The sequence below is a fragment of the Lygodium microphyllum genome, chromosome 1, assembly GCF_053477565.2.
Source record: "Lygodium microphyllum isolate KBCC chromosome 1, Lygodium_microphyllum_v1.1.10, whole genome shotgun sequence".
Lineage (NCBI taxonomy): Eukaryota > Viridiplantae > Streptophyta > Polypodiopsida > Schizaeales > Lygodiaceae > Lygodium > Lygodium microphyllum.
The window spans coordinates 34,483,893-34,493,657 of NC_141135.1; the positions used below are offsets into that span (position 1 = coordinate 34,483,893).

A 9,765-nucleotide genomic window follows, 5' to 3' on the forward strand; every position below is an offset into this window, starting at 1 on the left:
TAACTCCTCTATCTAACCCAACAGCTAGATCCATTAAGGTCACCTTTTTGCCACTTGGTCATATAGACCTCATCTAACATACAAGTCAAGACACATCCAATGTCCATGCTTACACATGGCTTCTCCTCATAATGGGAGCCTTACAACTTAGAGTATCGTGGATCATTGGTGGCACCTTATGAGGGTGGGATATTGAGCATATCTAACAAAATTGAACAAACCAAAAAAGAGATAAAATAGAAACCCTCTTTAGATGCATGTGTAAAAAAGCTTCAATATATGAAAAAAAGAAGCTTTTCAAATCCAAATCTCCACTAGACATGTCATCAAACTAGTGTGTAAAAATTGTGAATATTCAACTTGCGGAAAGTGCCTATGTCATGGTACTAGCTCTAACAAGCATTCTAAAAGTGGTATGTCATGACTATCCATCATAGGACCAGTGCCTTAAAAGGCTTACAAATTGTATAACCAAGAGGCAAACAAGATCATAGCGAGCCATGATGTGCTAATCCTACTTTCAAGGAGGAGGAAGCATCATCTTTGGATGATGAGGAAAAAGTTCACCAACTTGATCATGCCATCCAAAAAGCCATTGTCCTGATGAGTGAAGCAGTTATATGATCACACTAATTCTATGCCTACAATAGTTGGAGGAAAATGCAGATGGACTAAGGAGGTCTTTGGGAATAGAGGAGCAAAGAGAGGCTTCTCCTCACATAGTCAATATGGTCTTAATGGTTGAGATTATGAGAGAAGTAAAGGAGACAATAGACTTGGAAGAAGCACTTGTCAATCTAAAATGGAAAGCATCTATGCAAGCTGAGTATAATAGCATAATGAAGAATAATACTTGGGAGCTAGTGGATTAGCCAAAAATGAGAAAGATTATTGGCACCAAGTGGATCTAGAAGGTAAAGTACAAAGCTTATGGTAGCTTAGAAAAGTACAAAGCTAGATTAGTTGAACAAGGAATTTCATAGGTTGAAGGATTTAATTTTCAAGAATCATTTGCTCCAATTGCTAGAATGACCACTTTTTGCACGATACTTGCAATGGCTACTCATAAGAAGTGGCTAGATTACCAAATGGATATCAAATCAACATTCTTGAATGGTGATCTCAAGGAGGAGGCATATTGGCTCAACCACTAGGGTTTGAGGTCCCCCATTTTGAGAAGAAAATTTATAAGTTGAAGAAGGCAATGTATAGGCTAAAACAAGCCCCTAGAGCATGGTACCATCGGATAGATAAATTCTTTCTAGGTTTGAATTTCAAAAGATGTGTCTCAGATGCTAACTTGTATGTTTATAGGGATAGTGAAAATAATAAAAACTGAAGTGGAGGGAGTCCGTGAGATAAATCAGATGAGAAGTCAGGAGCTCCATGTTTTCTTCTCCTCCATTATTCTTCTCTATTTCTCCAAAAAAATCAACTACCACAAGTGGTATCCTCAAAAGATAGATACCCCAAACTTAAGGACACTTTACATATGCTTCTATTTTAGATGCATATATCCATAGGATATGACTTAGGATATGTCGTATTTATCAACACTCCCCCTCAAGCTCAGAATGAGCTTGCACACATAAGACTCCAAGTGCACTCCTGAAGTACTCAAACTTATCTTTACCTAATGCTTTGGTAAAGATATCAACAACTTAGTCATTTGTTTCACATGGACCAAGTCAATCTCTCCATCAATGACTTTTTCTCTAATGAAATGATAGTGCACTTCTATGTGTTTTGTCCTTGCATGGTAGACTGGGTTCTTTGCCAACATAATGCTACTAACATTGTCACAATACATAATGACTCCACCATCAATCTCTAACCCCATGTCATATAAGATCAATCTTAGCCATGTCTGCTCACATGCTGCCAATGCAATGCCTCTATACTTTGCTTCAGTGCTTGATAGAGCAACTATAGGTTGCTTCTTACTGCTTCAACTTACCATGGCTGATCCAAATGAGAATGCATAGCCACTAGTAGATCTTCTATCCATAAAGCTACCTGCCTAGTCTGCGTCTGAGTATCTAAACAATGTAGGCTTGATTCCTTTTTCATAAAACAAGCCAAATCCAACTGTCTTCTTCACATATCTAAGAACTCTTCTCACTACATCCAAATGTGATTTCCATGGTTTCTGCATAAACTGACTTATCAATCCAACAGCATAACTCAAGTCTGGTCTTGTAATGGTCAAGTAGATAACACTACCAACCATCTTTCTGAACATAGTGACATCCTCAACATAAGATCCATCATCCATCAACTTAACATTTTGATCCAATGGTGTATCAACCGGTTTGCATCTTGTCATGCCATATTTTTCCACCTCCAATGCATATTGCCTTTGTATTAGCCATATACCATGAGGTGTGTCAATAACCTCAATATCCAAGAAGTATCTCAACAAACCAAGGTCCTTTATATCAAACTCTTTATGTAACCCATGCTTGACTTCAGTAATCTCCTTCTCAAGTGTACCTGTAATAATGAGATCATCAACATAGATGACAACAACAACAACCATACCATCTTTTGTATGCCTCACATAAAGTGAATAATCAGCTTTGCTCTACTGAAATCCCATAATGCATAAGAATTTGCTAATTCTATCACACCATGCTCTTGGTGCTTGCTTCAGTCCATATAAAGCCTTCTTCAGCTTGCATACATAATGTGGGTATTTTGGATCCACATAGCCCTCTGGTTGATCCATGTACACTTCCTCTTCTAAGTTGCCATTCAAAAATGCATTTTTCACATCCATTTGATAAAGCTTCCAACCATAGATAGAAGCCAAAGCAATTACCGATCTCACTGTCGTCATTTTAGCTACTGGACTGAATGTTTCTTCATAGTCCAAACCATAAGTTTGTGCATATCCTTTTGCAACTAGCCTTGCTTTATACCTTTCAAGAGAACCATCCGACTTACATTTGACCTTATAAACCCATTTACATCCAATGGATTTCTTGCCATGAGGTAGTTTCACCAAATCCCAAGTCTTGTTTTTCCTTAGTGCATCCATCTATTCATCCATTGCTTGTCTCCACTCTTTGCTCTCTACTGCTTCTTCAAAGAAAGTAGCCTCCACATGTTGTACATAAGAAACCATGTATGCATAATGCATCTTCATGAACCCATTATAAGTCAATCTATCAACTGGATACCTTACCCTTTCTGACCTTCTCAATTGAGGTGCACTACCACGTGTCTCATCTAATCTACCATGTGGTGGCACATACTTTCATGCACTTCTAGTGCCAGGTGTTTTAACATGCGGAATGCCATACTCGTCATCTATAGATTCATCATCTGAACTTTCAGCCATAGGTCTCTTTCCTTTTGCAGCTTCTGCACTCCTTTGTGCATTTCTCAATCTACCACTCCATGGACTGTAGCTGCCACTGCTTTCCACATTCTCTTGAGGTCTTGAAGCATCTTCCACATGCTGATTTTCAACCTTGTTGTTTGCTGAAATTTTCCTTCCATAGCCATCATCATCATTGCTTTCATAGGAATCAATATCCACTGCAATTTTGGGCTTGTACCATGATTCATATTCACTGAATCTGACATCCCTGCTTATGTATACTTCCTTACTCATTGGATCATAGCATTTGTATCCCTTCTTCTCCAGGATATCCAAGGAAAATGCATTTTGTAGCCTTAGGTTTCATCTTCTTTCTCAAATCATCCGGAACATGAACATAACAAACACATCCAAAGACTCTAAGGTATGCAACAGTGGGTGTCCTGCCATACATTCTCTCATATGGTGACATATTATGAGTCAAGGCTGTAGGTGCTCTATTCATAATGTGAACTGTAGTATGCACTGCTTCTGCCCAATATGACAATGGCATGTTCATTTGGTTCATCATTTCCCTTGCAACCTCTGCAATAATCCGATTCTTCCTTTCAGTCACACCATTTTGCTGAGGTGTGTACCTGCATGTCAATTGCCTTTTGATACCATGATCTCTCAAGAAGTCACGAAACTCATATGACATGTACTCTCCACCATTATCTGACCTCAAACATTTTATGTAGCATCCAAACTACTTTTCAGCCAATAGATTTTAATTCCAAGAGCTTTTCAAATGCTTGACTTTTATGCTGCATAAAGTACACCCAAGTCATTCTGCTAAAATCATCAATGAAAGTAATATAGAATCTACATCTTTCGCTCATGGAAACATTCTGACATGGGCCCCAAATATCTAAGTGTATTATTTCCAAAGGATAGCTGCTTATTCTCCCCCTCTTTGGAAATGGCAATCTGGACTGCTTGCCAAATTGACATGCCTCACATACATGATCAAAATTCACATATCCAAAATACGGTAGACCATGGACTATCTATTTTGATTGCATTTGCTTCAATCTTTGCAAATTAACATGATCAATCCTTCTATGCCATAATTCCACATCCTTATCTTGCCCATGTCCTCTCTCAACATACATAGAGTTTTGAATCACTGGAGTATCTGCATCCAAAGCAAACAATCTCCCTTTCTTTCTACCATGAGCAATCACCCTGCCAGTTCTCCCATTATGGAACTCTCCAATGAAACATCCAAACTTATTGAATCTCACCTGCAATCCTTGATCTGTCAACCGATGCTAAGTTCTTAGTTATTGTGGGCACATAAAGTACATCACCAAGCTTGTTCTCAAACCCATCTTTAGTAACAAGTGGCACACTACCAATATGAGTAATTTTATGTAAAGTATCATCACCAGTGGCAACATATTCCTTATTCTGCATTTGCTCCTTGCTATCAAACTACTCAGCATGATGAGTCATGTGGTTTGTAGCTCCTGAATCCAAAAACCAGTCATTCTCATGAAGAGGGTAAGTCATGCTCCCAAGCACATGCTCCATAGCAAATAGGTGACCTCTAGGTGATCCACCTCTAGGTCCATAACCTGTACTACCATAAGTGCCTGCATAGTGGCCATATTGGGTCCTTCCAAAACTCCTAGACATGGCATTCTGTTTTTGATAACAATCCCTCTCAAAGTGACCAAACTGCCCACAATAATGATAGTGCCATCTCTTTGTGAAGGAGGACTAGACCGTCCTCTACCTCTAGGGAAAGATCTCCCCTTGCCTCTATGCATGAAGTCACCACGACCAAAGTTACCTCTTCCATGAGCAAAACCATACTTACTATGACCAAGTGAAGAGCCTCTAGCTCTAGATGAGCTGCCACAAGCTCTCTGGTGATAGAAAACACTGTCTTCAGCTGCATTTTTGCCACTAGTAGATGCATTCAATCCCAACTTGATTTCTTCTGTAAGTAGCAATCCAATAAGCTCCTCAAAGTCAGGCATAGAGCCTCCTCTAACTGAAATAAAGGTATCCAACGATTTGAAAGCTGGTCGAAGTCCATTTAGTGTCACTGACACTAAATCATCATCATCAACAAGTGCATCAATGGATGCAAGGTCTTCTGCAATTTGCTTGATTTCTGCCACATAGTCACTGATACTGCGATTGCCTCTCCATGCACCATGTAATCTTTGCTTGAGTTGTATCTTACGAGCCTCTGTACATGTTCCATACATTTTTTCTATGATTTCCCATGCCTCCTTACAAGTACTTTCCTTTTTGATATGAGGAATCAATGTTTCTGAAATACATATGGAGATCCAATGCAAAACTTTTATGTTCTTCCTTGTCCAATCCTTGTACGCTTTCTTTTGCTCTTCAGTTGGATGTTCAGGAACTTCTGGACATTCATCATCACCTGTTATGAGATCCCATAGACCTCTACCCATCAAAAAATTCTCCATCCTGTAAGACCAAACACTATACTTGTCTTTGGTCAATTTGTCTACCACAATCTGGGTGATCTGTGCCGTGTCAGACATTATGGCTACTGTAAATTTAGAAAAAAAACAGCAATACAAACTGTCCACAAATGATATTCAGTAGTATGCCCCAATCCGAAACACCAATGGTCCAATCTGAGACCAAAAGGCATCAAACATAGTCCAAAAGTGCATGTAAAAATAGCTTCCAGCAATATGATTGTCATACATTCAGTTCCCAACAAGAACCATCCAATTCAGATCCCAAACGGTGTTCGTATGACCCAAAATGCATCATGGCATTATGACCCAAAAATTACAAGTAAATCATTCATTGTGGGTGATCGGGATGTTGCATCATGGGTATCCTGATTGTTTACCTCATCATCATAGGTGATGTCTTATCTGGAACAACATCCTCAGGTGTTCATCATTCAGGGGTGTTAGAGGAATGGGCTGGAGGCTCGACTTGGTGGAACTTTAGACTTTCAGTTTTCTTGTTTACAACATTTTTTGTCCTTATCCCATTGGTCTCCTTCAAGCATGTTGATTCTTTGCGGCTCTCATCTGCCTTGTCAGTGGCACTAGCTGTGATGTTTGTCATTGCGATGGCAGTCATCACAGTCGCAAAGGTTGCTGTAGGACATGTCAATACACCAAGAATGTTTTCGGATATTACGGATCGAGAGTTTGCACTACTTGAGCTGTTTGCAGTTATTCCTGTTGTCGTGACTGCATACATATGCCATCAATCTGTTCATCCAGTACTAAATGAGCTTGAGAATCCACCAGATTCCCAAGGTGTGGTAAGGATATCTCTGGTAGTGACAACCTGCATTTATGTAGCCATGAGTGTATTCGGTTACCTTCTATTCAAAGAATCCACAATGGAGGATGTGCTATCAAATTTTGATGAAGATCTAGGAGTCCCATATAGCACTGTGCTGTGTGACATTGTTCGTGTTGGTAATGCCCTTCGATTTCTTCCTCTTTCTCATCTATCTGGGGTCCAAAAATTTGGGAGCTCTGGAGGCACAAAAATCTATTTGGGAGTTCTGGAGGCACAAAAAGTTGTTCGTGTTGAAAAATTGGAGGGTTTCGAGTCCTTTTCTCAGAGAATCTGCTTCTTGTAGGGTTTCTACTCAATTTCTCAGTTCTAGCAGTGGAGTCTCAGGGCTTTGCCTAGTTCTACAACTCCTTGGTTAACTTGAGCTGTCGAGGAAGTGCTGCACCTATAGTGGCCGAAGCTTCAGAATTGTCCTTTTCATGGCTTTTCTTCCTCAGACTCATGACATTTATAGTAGCTAAGGGCTGTTAACATGGTAGGTGGAGTAGTAGAATAGTTGAATGTCTCTGGGCCAATTTTTGAGGATAATCCTGAGAAGCAGTATGATTTTGGAAGTGTGTCTTTGGTTCTGAGCATGTGCTTGTATGTCCTCGATGAAGCATGCCTTAAAGCGGCATTATCAGCTACTTACCTTCTCTCAAATCTGATGTCTGTATCATGTGCACACCACCATATGTTGCTAGAAGAAGAAGTGGATGAAGAGATGATGATTTCTGTGGTTGCATCAAAGCATGGACATATTGCTACTGACGAAACTCTCTGTGGTGCTGTTGAGGGAAGAGCTTGGCCCTAATACCATAATAAAAACTGAAGTGGAGGGAATCCGTGAGATAAATTAGATGAGAAGTTAGGAGCTCCATGTTTTCTTCTCCTCCATTATTCTTCTCTATTTCTCCAAAAAAATCAACTACCACAAGTGGTATCCTCAAAAGATAGATACCCCAAACTTAAGGACACTTTACATATGCTTCTATTTTAGATACATACATCCATAGGATATGACTTAGGATATGTCGTATTTATCAACAGAAAAATATGTAGTGATGTCCTATATGTGGACAGCCTTCTTATTATAGGTGACTATGAAGATATGATCCATCAAACTCAAAGACTTTGAGCTCTAAGTTTGAAATGATAAACTTGGGCTTATTGCACTATTGTTTGGGGATTGAAGTCTAGCAAGTGCTTGGAAAATCTCATCTTTCAAAAGAAGTATGCATGGGAGATCTTAAAAGCATTTGGTATGATAGAGTGTAAGGAGATAGCTACACTTATGGAGGTCAATGTGAAGTTATCCATTGAGGATACATTAGCACTAGTACAAATTGGGAGGTAAAGGAGATCAATTGGCAGCCTCATCTACTTATGTAACGTGAGGCCAGATATTAGTTTTACTGTTGGTATTTTGAGCAGGTTCTCAAACCAACCACAATAAAATCATTAGAAAGCTGGGATTCGGGTGCTCAGATACTTGAAGGGAACTCTTGACTATAGTATCACATACAGCTCTAGAAGTACTCTTTTGGGAAATTGTGACTTAGATTGGGAAGATGACAGTGATTCTAGAAAATTAGTTTTTGGATATTATTTCTCTTTAAGTTTATGAATTTTCTCTTGGATCAGTAAGAAGCAACCAATTGTGGCATTGTTTTCTACCGAAGCAGAGTATAAGGTAGCTTTCTTTGTTAGACATAAAGCAGTATGGTTAAGAAAGATCCTATGGCATATGGGAGTACAGGATGAAGATCTAATAGTGCTTAGATATGACAATCAGAGTTGCATCACCATTACCAAAAATCTAGTTTTTCATGCATGCACTAAACACATTGAGATCTAGTATCACTATGTGCATGACTTGATTGAGGATGGGATAGTAGAGCTATTGGTGTACTTTCCAACAGAGGAGAATGGGGGATATATCTTCACCAAAGCTAACTTACAAAGGATCTCCTTCAAACTCATCTTCTGAGACTTGGCATTGGGCCGAGAATGTAGTTCACTTGTAGGTGGACATTGAGGGAGGGTGCTAGATATGCTCAATGCCCCACCCTCATAAGGTGCCACCAATGATCCATGGTGCTCTAAGTTGTAAGGCCCCCATTATGAGGAGAAGCCATATGTGAGCATGGACATTGAGTGGGTCCTAACTTGTATGTCAGATGAGGTTTATGTAACCGGGTGACAAAAAGGTGACCTTTGTGGATCTAGCCTTTGGGTTAGATAGAGTAGTTATGCTAGTAGCAACTTGAGGCACAATGCATCGAATTGTAGGGTGTGGGAATTATCAGGGCCCCCTAGCTCGATGGTAAAGAGAATATTTCTTGGCCCGACTAGGGATCGTTCATAATATGGTCAGACTTGCTAACCGAACTACCTTCCTAGGCTATAAAAGGAAGATCCCTCTAGAGCCATCGTCAATCTATCTTTCACCCAATCAGAGTTCTTCCAGCTACCCTAAGCTCTTTGCTTATCATCTATCTGGATCACCATCTAAACTTCACAATGGAAGCGCACAGGTGGACAAAGCCATCTTTGTATTAGTTAATTTGAAATTAAAACAATCTCTATTCTTCTCATATTTGATGTGTGTTCTCTGCTCCTTACTCACATTTTATCCGCTGTGCTGTGTAATTTCTACAAATTTTTCTCTTATTTTCAAAACATTAATTTAGCACTAGATATAATTTTTTCTATAAAATGAATAATGCTAGCTTTTGCTTTTCCCACATTTGCTTTTGCATCCAACAAGTGTTCATTATTATCTACTCGTCATGAATTGATCCTTGAGACGTTGATTAATGAGGTAATCATCCTTCTACTTCTCCTCATATTTTCCATGTGTATAGTTCAAGCACGGCAATAGCCTATCTTGTGGCAAACTATTGATTAATGAGGTAATCATCCTTCTACTTCTCCTCATCTTTTCCATGTGTATAGTTCAAGCATGGCAATATTGCTTGGAGGCATGTTTTGTGGCAATACCTCCCCTTTTCCTCCTACTTGTGCACCTCCTACTTATTATCCTCTTGCATAAAATACCTTCCATAGCTAGAATGTATGGATTTGGACAAGACATGTTGTTGGGA

General features: G+C 39.4%; 1 pseudogene; it reads left to right on the forward strand.

The window, feature by feature from the left end:
- The first annotated feature begins 6,191 nt into the window (after positions 1-6,191).
- Positions 6,192-6,965, forward strand: LOC148040989 (amino acid transporter AVT6A pseudogene; annotated as a pseudogene).
- Positions 6,966-9,765: the final 2,800 nt, after the last annotated feature.